This window comes from Pezoporus flaviventris, unplaced genomic scaffold (assembly GCF_033815535.1).
Source record: "Pezoporus flaviventris isolate CSIRO_AGI_PZ_B2104156 unplaced genomic scaffold, CSIRO_AGI_Pfla_v1 ptg000001l, whole genome shotgun sequence".
In the NCBI taxonomy this organism is placed as follows: domain Eukaryota; kingdom Metazoa; phylum Chordata; class Aves; order Psittaciformes; family Psittacidae; genus Pezoporus; species Pezoporus flaviventris.
Window position 1 is genome coordinate 11,368,351 of NW_026892549.1, and position 13,275 is coordinate 11,381,625.

At 38.7% G+C, this 13,275-nt stretch overlaps 1 pseudogene; it reads right to left on the reverse strand.

Annotated features, from left to right (window-relative positions):
- LOC133273954 (von Willebrand factor D and EGF domain-containing protein-like) overlaps nucleotides 1-13,275 on the reverse strand; it is a 190,506-nt pseudogene that overhangs the window by 52,340 nt on the left and 124,891 nt on the right.

Genomic DNA, 13,275 nt, shown 5'->3' on the forward strand with positions numbered 1-13,275 from the left:
CACCAATGATAATAATGATAAAGGAAATAACAAGGGAAGAGAATACGACACCTCACCACCAGCCGACTGATAACTTGCCCCCCAGGCCCGACCAAGCACCGACCGATACCTCCTCCAACCCTGCAGTCTCCCAGCCCTTCCGGCTAACTCCCAGTTACATCCTGCGCATGACGTGCTGTGATATGGAATACCTCTTTGGCTAGCTGGGGTCAGGTGTCCTGTCTCTGCTTCCTCCTGGCTTCCCCTCCTGCCTGGCAGAGCATGAGGCTCACAAAGTCCTTGGCCAAACCAAAACATCATTGTTATCAGCTCTGTTCCCAGGCCGAAAGTCAAAACACTGCACTGCACCAGCTACCAAGGAGAAACATGACTGCTACTGCTGAACCCAGGACAATGGGAGAGACATCAATTTGAGAGGTGGACCACTCGGTGGATAAAGAACTGGCTGGATGGCTGCATGTAAAGAGTTGTGGTCAATGGCTCAATGTGCAGCTGGAGACCAGTAATGAGTGGTGTCCCTCAGGGATCAGTGTTGGGACCAGTCTTGTTCAACAACTTTGTCACTGACATGGACAGTGGGATTGAGTGCGCCCTCAGCAAGTTTGCCGATGACACCAAGCTGTGTGGTTCGGTTGATACCCTGGAGGGAAGGAATGCCATCCAGAGGGACCTTGACATGCTTGTGAGGTGGGCTGATGCCAACCTCATGAAGTTTAACCATGCCAAGTGCAAGGTCCTACACCTGGGTCAGAGCAATCCCAGGTACAGCTACAGGTTGGGCAGAGAAGAGATTCAGAGCAGCCCTGCAGAGAAGGATTTGAGGGCGTTGGTCAATGAGAAACTGAACATGAGCTGGCTTCAGTGTGTGCTCGCAGTCCAGAAAACCAACCAGATCCTGGGCTGCATCAAAAGGAGCGTGACCAGCAGGTCGAAGGAGGTGGTCCTGCCACTCTACTCTGTTCTCATGAGACCTCACCTGGAGTATTATGTGCAGTTCTGGTGTCCTCAACATAAAAAGGACATGGAAGGGTTGGAACAAATCCAGAGGAGGGCCACGAGGATGATCAGGGGACTGGAGCACCTCCCCTGTGAAGACAGGCTGAGAAAGTTGGGGCTGTTCAGTCTGGAGAAGAGAAGGCTGCATGGAGACCTCATAGCAGCCTTCCAGTATCTGAAGGGGGCCTAAAGGGATGCTGCAGAGGGACTCTTCATTAGGGACTGTAGTGACAGGACACGGGGTAATGGGTTAAAACTTAAACAGGGGAAGTTTAGGTTGGATATAAGACAGAAGTTCTTTACTGTAAGAGTGGTGAGGCCCTGGAATGGGTTGCCCAGGGAAGCTGTGAATGCTCCATCCCTGGCAGTGTTCAAGACCAGGTTGGACAGAGCCTTGGGTGAGATGGTTTAGTGTGAGGTATCCCTGCCCATGGCACAGGGGTTGGAACTAGATGATCTCAAGGCCCTTTCCAACTCTAACTATTTTATGATTCTATGATTCTACGTTGAGAACAGTCATGGGACTTGCCTTCATGTTTGTGGTTTTCTCTTTGCAGGAGTATTAGGATGAGCAAGTAGAGACATTTGGTAGTGGAACTTCAGCTAGGAATGGTATTGGGTTTGATTTTCTCTCTTAGGCTCTGAGACTGTCTTACGGAAATTATTGCTTCTAATGAAGTAAGAATTTTGAAGCCAACCAAAGTCACTCATGGATTCAACGTTGTAACATAATAACTATGAAGAAAGTAACAGTTCCCCCCCTTTAATTTTTGCATTCAAACAAATATAAAGGGGAAGTTATGAACTCACCAGAGGCATTTGGGGGATAAGGAAGGATGAAGGTTTAAGGATTACCAAAGGATTACCTATTACATTAGCTTAAAATGAATTTAAAATTCCATAAACCAGTAGCTTGACTCAAATCTGAGATTTGAAAGACAATATCCTGTAAGTACTGTAAGCAATGGGCATTAGTATGGAGAAACTTAGAGAACTGTACTTTTTAGTAATATAGAAGATTTACCAGCTCTTCCACCACTTACAGATCAGAGAGCTCTGGTGGCACTAGCCAGTATATGGTTCTAGCCCTTTGTCCTATAGAAATAAGAACAAGTATTTTATATTTTTATCATAATATATGAGATAAATTATCTTTGAGAAATCAAAGGCTGGACCAGAGGATCTTTCGAGGTCCCATCCAACCTGGACTATTCTATGATTCTATAAACTTCTTAATCTAATAAATTAACAGCATGAGAGAATTTCCTCCTGTGTCCCAGAGGATCAGTAGTCTTGTGTTAGCTATGGGTTGTTGCTGTGTCCCTTCAGATATGAACTAGCTCTATACATTTGATGTGCAATTTGGGGGGCAAGGTTCACATGGTTTGGCAGTGAACATCACCTTATTCTGCAAACAAACCCAGTGAAGTGGGTGCCACTACATCTACAAGTACCTGGTCATCAATAACAGCAAGAAGGAGCTACTTCAAAATTTGCCCTCAACAGTGATGACTCTGTGTATTTCATACCTATTTTTACCCCCTCTACTGTACTCTGCTTTGCATTGCTTATGAATCCTTCTTCTTCAATTCATGCTTTACTTTTGCAGTTAGTGGCAAAACTCTGGTGTTGCCTTAATGATGTCAGGATATCGATCCGGTCTGACTTACTTACAGTCTTAAAGGGCTTCTGAGTGTCTTTAACAAAACAGCAATCTTACCAAATTTGTGAAAATAGGGTTGGCTATCTTTAAAACCTGTGTGCTGTTATAGCTACATGATTAAATGATGTGGAAAATTTTAAGAGGAGATAATCTTGCTCTCTATTCTGTCAGTGTAAAAAACTACAGGGCCTATATCCTCCATATATTATTTGTTGGAGATTGAGTTGTTATTATCACTTAAAAGTCATGATGGCACAGTGATTGCTTAAGCAAAAGGTGGCACATTCTTGGTAGGAGAGAAATGTAATCTGTTCTTGATGTTCTGATTGAGTGTAAATATTATTCATGGCACATAGCTGACTCCTCTTCCCTAGTGGTTTTATGGCTTGGGCTTCATTGGTCTTCTATTGCTGAGCTACATAATTTCCTAAATATATCATCTGTATTGGAAGCACTTAACAAATTCTGGATTGACAGAGTATATGGATCAGTGAAGCTGGAAACCATTTATCTCTAAAATTATGTAAACATATTCTTCCCACTGTGCCTACTTTAGTTGTTATGCTTGGGTCATAGCATATACACTACAGGCTTCTGCGGTTATTTTTCTGAAAATACTTAATATTTTATTAGGTGTCCCTAAGGAGGAGAAGCCATTGGAAGGACTCTCAGATTCCCTTTCTATCTTGACAAGTACATGAGTGGATATTCAGTGGCAATTACAAACTCAGAGGGCAGGAAAGGGTCACAGCTTATGTTCAAAATGCCAGGCTTATCCCAGCCTTGTGCAAAGATTACTGGTGTACCATTTGCAAAACTGTCTTTCATGAGACCTAATTTATATGGAATGTCTTTGTGTGGCATTTCTAACCCCACTTCAGATGCCATTTCATCACATACCCCTTGAAGGAGATGTCCTTACATCATAACTGGTCAGTCTGGAAAAAATGTACATTTTGTCCTGAAATGCACAATCTAGAAACACTAAAACAGTTTACAAAAGGGATTTCCAACTTCCAGCATAAATTCCAAAAATGAATTGTGGGCAGAGTTTTGATGGCTTGAGTCAGAGCTAGGAGCTGGAAGGCACAACATTGGAATGCAATACTTCCCTGTTTTGGAGCCCACGAGAACAGCTGGGAGGTATTACAACACAGAGGCAAATCAGAGTATTATTTACTATTTATTTGGTATTTCTGTTATTCCTTCTTTGCAAGAATCTCAGACAACTTCATAGCTAATGATTGCACATCAAAATATTCCTGCCTTCAAGTAGGCCTTGAAACTCACTGCATAAATGATGTCAAGGCTGGTTAGTTACTCATTGCAAAACACCCTCTGAATGCTGAAAAGTGTATGCATTTTATCTACACCTATTAGTATATATGGATTTTGTTTTTAAAAGTTCTGTGTGTAATGTGGCTGCTTTAACAGATTTTAAGATGTGTCTTCCAGGAACAGTGCTTGACTTAATCTATTAGAGTAATGCTATTTATTTAATGAAATTGCTTATGATTTACATTGGTGTGAGACTGGAATCTGGGCCTTGATCTTTTTAATGCAAATTTACCCATTCTGTTAGATAAGAGATGAAAGGAGACCATTATGTTCTTCAGTCATTTCCTGAAGCAAAATCATTGTATTAGTTCTAGCAGTTAAGAGGTCCCTACTGCTGCAGTTAGCCCCAGAGATGAAACCTTGGGTTGGTGACCAAAGCTCTTACTGGATTTATTTCTGGGATGATGAGTGCCAATAATGACAGCAGTAATTTCAAACTTAAAAGTTAAGAATGTAAAATTTAAGACTATTATGTTTCTCTGGTGTTAGACTGAGCACTATGTGTTTAAACACATTCTTTTAATTCTAATCTTTTAATTTTGTTCTCCTTTTATATCCACACCTTGTTGTTGATCTGACAGTGGTGCAAATGAGAAGGTCACAGAGATCTCTCTGATGCAAAATCAAAGTGAATTCAAAAGCACGATGAAGATACTGGAGTAGTGTAAAACATAAAGTACATAAACATAACAAATAGCTGGCTTATACAAAAATATATCAAGTGCCAGATGTCTAGAACACTGCAAATTAACTGCTATGGCAGGAGAGCTAGCAGTGGTTTTCAGAATGGAAAAGCAGAACTCTATTACAGAGATCATAAAATAATCTCTCCCTTGATCTTTGGCTCCCTAAACCAGGAAAGGCAGAAAGAGCTTGCTCTGAACAATCATTTATCGGTGATGGATATGGCACTGCTTTGTCCAGTAAAATTGCTGATTTACTAATAGGAAAAAAATAAATCTTTTGTGATGCCACCAATCTTTCTAATCTGCTAAAGGAAATGCAAACAGATGGGTATCTCTGTGACTGTGAGTGATGAAACCAGTCTAGAGAAATACCAGTAGTGTCTGACAAGAGGTAATATTACAACATCCAGTAACATCACCAGCATCTCCCATTAGGATATATTCATTTTCTTTGTGCCAAGAATATGACCAATGATACTGTATGGTTTGATTTAATAGATCTGCCTCTTCTAACAAAAAGGTAACAAGTATTTTATACAAATGTGAAATGTGCCCAGGGAAGCTTGGACAGCTTTAAAGTCCTTACACTTTCCTCTTTATTGGAATTCCAGCAAAATTAAGGGACTTCATGGATTTTGAAGAGAGAGAAACAGGTTTTTTTTTGTTTCTGATACAAGAATGTGTTTTTAAAAATAGTAATTTCCATTTATATCTCAAACTCCATACCAGCTTTGATACTGATAATGTTTTTCCTTAAGACTAACCTGATGTACTTCAAGAACAATTGCAACTACGTCTGGTTAATTTAAACAGTACAGAATACTGATACAAACCAGGTAAAGCAAATAAGTGAGAATAGAATGAGGCCCTGCTTTCTTGGCAGAGCAGGTAAATACAGCTCAGAAACTTATTTGTGGAGTTACATGGTTTGCAGTAAGTCAGCTACATCAAAAAATTAATACCTGTCACATATCAGTGCTGAGGAAATGGTACTTTGCTTATTATAAATCAAATTTGAAGGACTTCTGCATGCAGCTCATCAAACATATAGTAAACAGTTATTTTCTGGCATATGTTTTCTGCTCAGTATGTTGTTGTTTCTTTATGAAAAAATACTTATCCTTTAATCCTTAAATCACAACAATTGAGTATAACTTCAGGACAAAAGTAGCCAATAAAAGTACAAAATAGGGATTATCAAGAGTATTTTCAGATTAAAATTACTGGAGTTAGAAAGAAGTGGCACATAATCTCAGGATTTTCACAAGCACCATAGTAAGCTAAAAGAGATTTGTTCTGTTTCATTTGAAGACTGATAGCATAAGTTACCAGGGATAGAAGCTATTATTCTAACAGGGAGGATTTACAATAATCATAATCCATAACTGTACATAAATTTAATTGAAAATCCAATATTTTTTTGTCTGAAATCTTTTAATCATTGATGCTACACAGTACTTCAACTAGCAAAGCACATGAGTAAAAGCTAAACTGATCATTTTGGTCATAAATTAGGACACTCATACAGCTGCAACAATTGCTTTAATTTCTAAATATTAAAACAAATGACTACTCTTGTTTCACCTTGAGGCACAAGATTCTCGTTGTTTATATTGTGATATAATTCACATGAGTGAATATAAGGTTCTGATGGAAGAACAACAAAAAATTCTCTTTATTCCCTCCCCAAAATGCTCAAATTGGTTGCATGGCTACATTTGCAGCACAAAGTCCTGGACTCAATTTGCATATTTGAGAGGAAAACCAAATTCTCAGCCTCTGATATACTGCTTGCTTTTGAAAGAAGTATATATTATTTTCAGATCCTGATACGTGGGATATTTCTTAAAACTTGTCTGGAGCTGTGTATGACACTGTGAATCACAGTAAATGGCAACTACTATCTACGCTTCCCTTTTTTAGAACATAAACAAATTTATTGGTTAATGTTTATATAAGCATGATGTAAGTTTGTCTGATTTACTGTACCAATACTTACAGCTGTAGACTATCTGTTCTACTCAACAGCATTTAAATGCCCTTTAGGGTGTTCAACGCATATTCCATTATCCCATTAATGACAAGGTGTAGCTTTGGGCAAGAATAGAAATCTTAGTTTATTTATATGAACAATGATTTCTTCTTCTTCTCAACTGCTTTTACAGCTCCACCAAGTTACAGAAGAGTTGATAGCTGACTTAGTGACTCTGACAGACTTTGTAATACTTTGTCCTCATTGCTAGAGAAAGAAAAAAATTGGGTTTATTTTTGTGACCTTTAGATTCAGAGAACTGGCTAAAATCAATTTATAATTCAAAGAGATTGGATGATACCTACAGTAAGCAGTAAAATTACTTCTGCTTTGATAGCATGCATTAAAATACAACACCAAGGGAACAGTCATTGATTTGGACACAGAATGGAAAGTAAAGGTGGGTTTGTCAAGTGTAGCAAGTTGGAAAATAATTTGAGAGGTTTCAAGCTAGTCTGTCTTAAATATTTAAGAAAAAGGTTTAGATGAAAACCAAGGAATCTGATCTAATAGCTACTGTTATTAAGGAATAAACATGAATTCTCTATGCAAATCACTCTATGCAGTAAAAAGGGGACAACCATCCAGACTGTCCCTAGGGAACCATACGCTGAATTAGGAGAATTTCATTGTGAAAGATCAGGATCAGGTGACTGATCGGTGGTTGCTATGACATTGCCACTTTCTGCCTGAGGTCAGCACCCAGCTTTTCGTTGTTGCAGCAGAAGACCTCTTCTAATGATCAGGCCTCAGAGATTAATGAGACTACCTGAGTTTCAGAGCTCCTTAAGGAAGATTATTGCTCAGGCTATGAACAATACTGTTGAAATGCTTTAATTATCTGTTGCCTTTAGTTGTTGGTATAGTTGTTCTTGCATGACACTTTGTTTATTATCATCTTCACAGTCACTTTGGGGAAAAAATGCCTTGCAGCAAAAGAATTAGGAACAAAGGAAAGCAGAGTGATACTCATGTTTTGAAATCCTATGCCAATGCTGTGGCAGAAGTATGGATGTGGTGATTCATACCATCTGCTCCCTAGTGGCAAACAACATGGTTAGTCTATTGAATTTCGACTCTCAGAGCCAGGTAATACTGAAATAAGACCTGCCAACTGCTTGTCAGGCAAGAGTGAAAGAAGTTCACTCTTCAGTGATTGATTATAAAATATACTATGTTGTAATGCCATGTTAGTTCATATTTTCTTACAGCCTTTGTATGCAAAACCTTTTTAATATTCTAAAAATGAGAAAGTACCTGATCTGGGGACTTTGGTACAGGTTCAACCATTTCCGAAAAACCCAGCTGGACATCGTCCGCAGACATAGCCAATGTAAGGGGGTTTCCGATCAAAGCAGAATACTCCAGGAAAACATGGCCTGTTGGCACAGGTAGTAATATGTGATAGCTGTGCTGCATGGCCTAAAAGAGAAGGAAGTTCAAGCATGTTTATTTCTAATTTCTTATTTTATGTAAAATTAAACAGTGACTGCCTGAGTCCAGCTAAAGCTTTATAACTGCTTTTATTATATGAAAGTCTAATTAATGCAAAATGTTCCCAAACCTTGAGCCAAACATGAGAATGTCCTGTAGGCACAGTGTAACAGAACAGCTGTTTCTCATTAAAGCAAGATTTATTAGTTCTCTAATTACATGTTTTCAAGTTAATTACTCAAAGTTGTTTGGCATTTATCATGGATAATATAGAAACTGTAATTTTCAGCATAAGTGAAAGATTAACTGAGTGAGAAATTGTATTATTCAACATCCTTTTGGTCTTTTAAAATTGGAAGGTAATCATCAAAACTTAGAGCATATACCTACCTTTAAAAACACACTAATACATATGTTTCTAATCTAGAAATCATCCTTAATGTGTCAAACCTTGTATGACAGAAGACTGTGTTAATTATCTTAGAACTACGTGCAGAAGTTAACACTGATAGTATATTTTATCACTTATGATGTCACTGACTAGCAAGTGTATATGAACTACCTGTGAAGTATTTAATAGTGTCAAGACAGAGAACAGATGATGAATAAAATCTTAATGATGGTTGTAGATCTTTTTTATTTGCCTCCAGTGAGGTCTCATTATGATTCTCAAGAATCTTCATCTTGCCCCTGATCTACAACATTATGATGGATACCTGCAAGAGGCAAGTTCTGTCTAGGTGTTGGCTGGCCTAGTACAGATTGGAAGAAAAGGAGTGAGAGTAATATAATCTTTGCTTTTACATATGCCCCTACACAACAGATATGCGTAGTCTCAGTTTTTCTGCTCCCTGCTTTCATTAGAACATCAACTGAACATGCAACACTCATAAGAACAGGGCCAATGTAAGTATCATGCGGGTGCACACCCATGTTAGAGAGTTCTGTAGTTCTCCATTTCTGGGAAACTGCCACAGTTAAGTTTGTAGTTCAAAAATCCATCTTCACTTACTCAATCCACAGTCTCAATCCAGTGGACTGGATCCATCAAATACAGAAATAAAATGTCAGCATCACTTGGTTATGGAAAACTGGCATAAGCTGTCATTCTTCTCATCTTGTTTTTCCATTGATCCCTCAGATTTAGAGTGATTTTGTTCTACTTCAGAAGCGATGCAATTTCTAATTAAGCTTGACCACTCTACTACTGCTGTAATGTCTCCCTTCCACATAAAATTGTTTACCAGCATTCCATGGTGTCCTGGGTTCAGCAGTAGCAGTCATTTTTCTCCTTCTTGGTAGCTGGTGCAGTGCAGTGTTTTGACTTTCGGCTTGGGAACAGAGCTGATAACAATGATGTTTTGGTTTGGCCAAGGACTTTGTGAGCCTCATGCTCTGCCAGGAAGGAGGGGAAGCCGGGAGGAAGCAGAGACAGGACACCTGACCCCAGCTAGCCAAAGAGGTATTCCATACCACAGCACGTCATGCGCAGGATGTAACTGGGAGTCAGCCGGAAGGGCTGGGAGACTGCAGGGTTGGAGGAGGTATCGGTCAGAGCTTGGTCGGGCTGGGGGGGCCGAGTTATCGGTTGCCTGCTGGTGAGGTGATGTATTCTCTTCCCTTGTTATTTCCTTTATCACTATTACTACTGGTGGTAGCTGTAGTGGTTTGTGTTATACCTTAGTTACTAAACTGTTCTTATCTGAACCTGTGGGAGTTGCATTCTTTTCGATTCTCCTCTCTGTCCCTCCGGGAGTAGGGGGAAGGAAAAGAAGGGGAGGGAGTGAGTGAACAAGTTGCCTGACTGGGTTTAAACCACAAAACATGGTCTGATGTAATTAAGGGGTTTTTTATTTTTAACTCTATATTTCTATGGTACACTATAAACAGCTACTGTAGGTTTACTGTTAAGATGGTAAAATGTATGATTTCTGACTATGTAAACTGCAGCAAATTAAAAAAAAGTAGTTCATATCCTTGTATACGTACCAGATCTATCACTTATGTTAAAAGTCTTAATTACAGGAGAACCCTTTGCTTCTAAGAGTTGCAGTGGTTGCTTAACCTCAGTCTTGTTATTTTTTCCCCTCATCTATTAAAACAAATCATGCACTTACATTTGCAAGTTTTACCATTTCCCTCCATCCCACTGGGGCAAATTCCACATGCATATGATCCAAAGGTATTCATACAAGACACTCCAGGAAAACAAAGACCCTCATCACATTCATTCCTGTCTTCCTGACAAGTAAGCCCTGTGGTAAAACAAAGGGGAGATTAATAATCAGGAAAGATTACTTGTTTATTCCTCAGCTCAAATGTTGAAACACACTAAGGCTTACGTCTCAGCGGTAAACTCATTACAGGGTATGTCACTCATGGTTGAGCCAAATTCCCCACTGTCTCACTTAAACCTACCTTTATCACACTGTTTATTACTGTTGTTATTGGCACCAGAGGTGCTGAATTGGAGAGGGTTGCTTGTAGAAAACTATGCGTGTTACATAAATTACTTCCCCTGCATTTGCCATCTTTGCTGCTGCTTTTAGTGTCTTGTTATGGGAGATCTTTGTCATATACTGAAGAAGCCAGTGAATGGCACCATTTTGGCTTTAGGGTTGGAAGAACCTTGTATTGACTTACTGTACTTTCCATTTCTATGACAAATTCATTTTAATTTGTATAACCAGTAGCTTCTTGTGAAACAGCCTGATAGAGTCTGACTGAAGTTAAACTTTGCAAAATGATCAGATTTTTTATAAAACAATTTTTTCTATTTAAAATTAAAATTTGAAGAAACATTCTCACAGTGTCTCTGAGCCACGCTGCCGGTGTACATAAGATAAGCTGCTATAGGACCTGAACCCAAAATGATGTGTCTAGAGTATTGCTGATTTGGAAAATAGGGTTTTAAATATCCCTTGAAGGAATTGATATTCAGATTCACAACTCTGGATGATTTAATGGATACCTATAGGGTAAGGTGACCCAAAAGTTAAAATTAATATCTGAACAGCAAATGATGCAGAGTAATCATGTATGAAGTTGTTAAAAACTCCTTCAGGCTTCAGGTATGCGTGCTGCTGTCTCTGTGCACTTGAGAAAACTTGTCTGGCTATATCTGGTTACCAGAATAGGCAGCCCTGATGGCAAGACGCAAACCAGTCCACATCGCTTCTGTTAAGGCCTGCCCTTTGTCCCTGTAGGAATACCCAAGGAGACTGGGACACCTTCTGGAGAGTCTAGGTATCTGCTTCAGGACATACCACAAGGTACAGAAACGCTTGTTTCAAATCAGATATCCAGCTTTATCATGAAAGAAGATCTAAGGATAAAAGAATATGTGTTGGTTTTTTTTTTCCTTCAAAAAAGAAATTTGTCACAGTGAAATGAATTACAGGATGATAATAACAGAGCATTATTATTCATCTCCTACAACATAATCTCTCATTGCTTCAGCATTTCAGATAGCTTCCACTGCTCCTTTCAAGTTAAAATAGCATCTCCATTTAAAAAAATCAAATTGAATTCTCTATTGATTGAGCTGCCTTAAAAAGCGAGTGACATCACCCTCTCATGCTTATGTTTTCTTGTGGAAAAAAAAAAAAGAACTGCAGTGCAAAACCTGCATCCCTTTATTGGTGCCATCTCAGGCTAAGTTGTTCTGGGTTTGCATGCTTCTTGCTTCTTTAATTTAAGATAGACATCACATAGTATTTCAGGGCTTAACTGACTTTTTTTCCTCCCTTTTTACATTTTGGATTAAAAGTTCTAATCTATAATTTAACTAGCACTGTCGTAGCATCAGACTGCTTTTCTCTGACAGCTTTCTATGCACATTGTAAAATTATTAGACATCACATTATGGAAAATATTCTATGAATTATCCTCTGATTAGATTAGTAATTATTTTCTTTCTTTGAGTATCATGTAAAGACTAAACACAATACCACAGACGATGAAAGTAAGAATGAAATTCTCAGTTTCAGTAACAACAGCCATTTCTCTCTCAGTCCCCTCTCTTCCCTCCTACATACTCTATTTTTGCTGCAAAGAGCTGGCTTTAAAATCTCAAAGATGAGAGAATTACAAAAAGCAAAGCAACACCATAAGTAACCAGCTAAATTTTAAAATTCAGTCACTTGACTGATTTTTGTAACATAAAGGTGAAACTATAAAAGTGTTTCTTTTCACTCAGAGTGATCAGATTTTAAACAGTATCTGATCAATTTGGGCATAATTATACCCCAGCTTGAGTCCAAGAACGAATGTTTTCAAAGTCTGAAACTTGGTTGAAGATTGCTGAAGAAGAGCAGAAATGGACAAAAACTTCCTGCACTGAGAAGTGTCGGTTACTCTGTTTGCATGACCTCCAGTGCACTGCAACACAAAGGAGCCTCAATTCTCTCAGCACTGCTACAGTACAAATGGAAATAATAGGAATAAAAGATCTTCAGGTTGCAAGGTTGAAACATCTGTTTCACATTAAGTTGACTCTAAAGGAACAGGCAATTTCATTTAAGGACTCTGTGTTTGTTACAAGCCATGAAAAACCCCCAAACCTTGGGGTTTTCTTCAGTTTTCTGAAAAGTAAAATGAAATTATAGTTCCATCTTCTTCCCTCCTCCCCCAATTTTATATTAATTACTGGTATTGGGGAAAGAAATAATGTGTTTTTGATTGAGATACAGTTTTCAAGGATGAGTTCTGTGCTCATGTGGGTGATGTTCTGGCTTTCAGCAGCCAAAACAGGAAACAACCAGATTTCTTGTCTTCTTAAGAGTGTCGAAGAAAAATGAGTTTTGAACACTTGATGAGATAAATGCTTATAAGTCTCTGCAGAAATTTAAAGTAGCTATAATTCTGGAGTCATCCTTCTCATCAGATTTTCCAATGTCTTCTCTCCCTGTGTTCCCATTTCTACATTATACCCTTACGTTGCCTGAGATACACCGATGCACCTGAATTGCCACCACTTAGCAACACACTGTGTTCCCTACGCTGCCACTTATCCTGCATCAGTGTTTGGGAAGCTCTCAAAAGGGTTAATGTCTTGTTTCTACTACCTGTTTGTTATCATTTGTAAAGATATGATGGTGAAGTGGTGCTGTCACTTGAGTAGCATA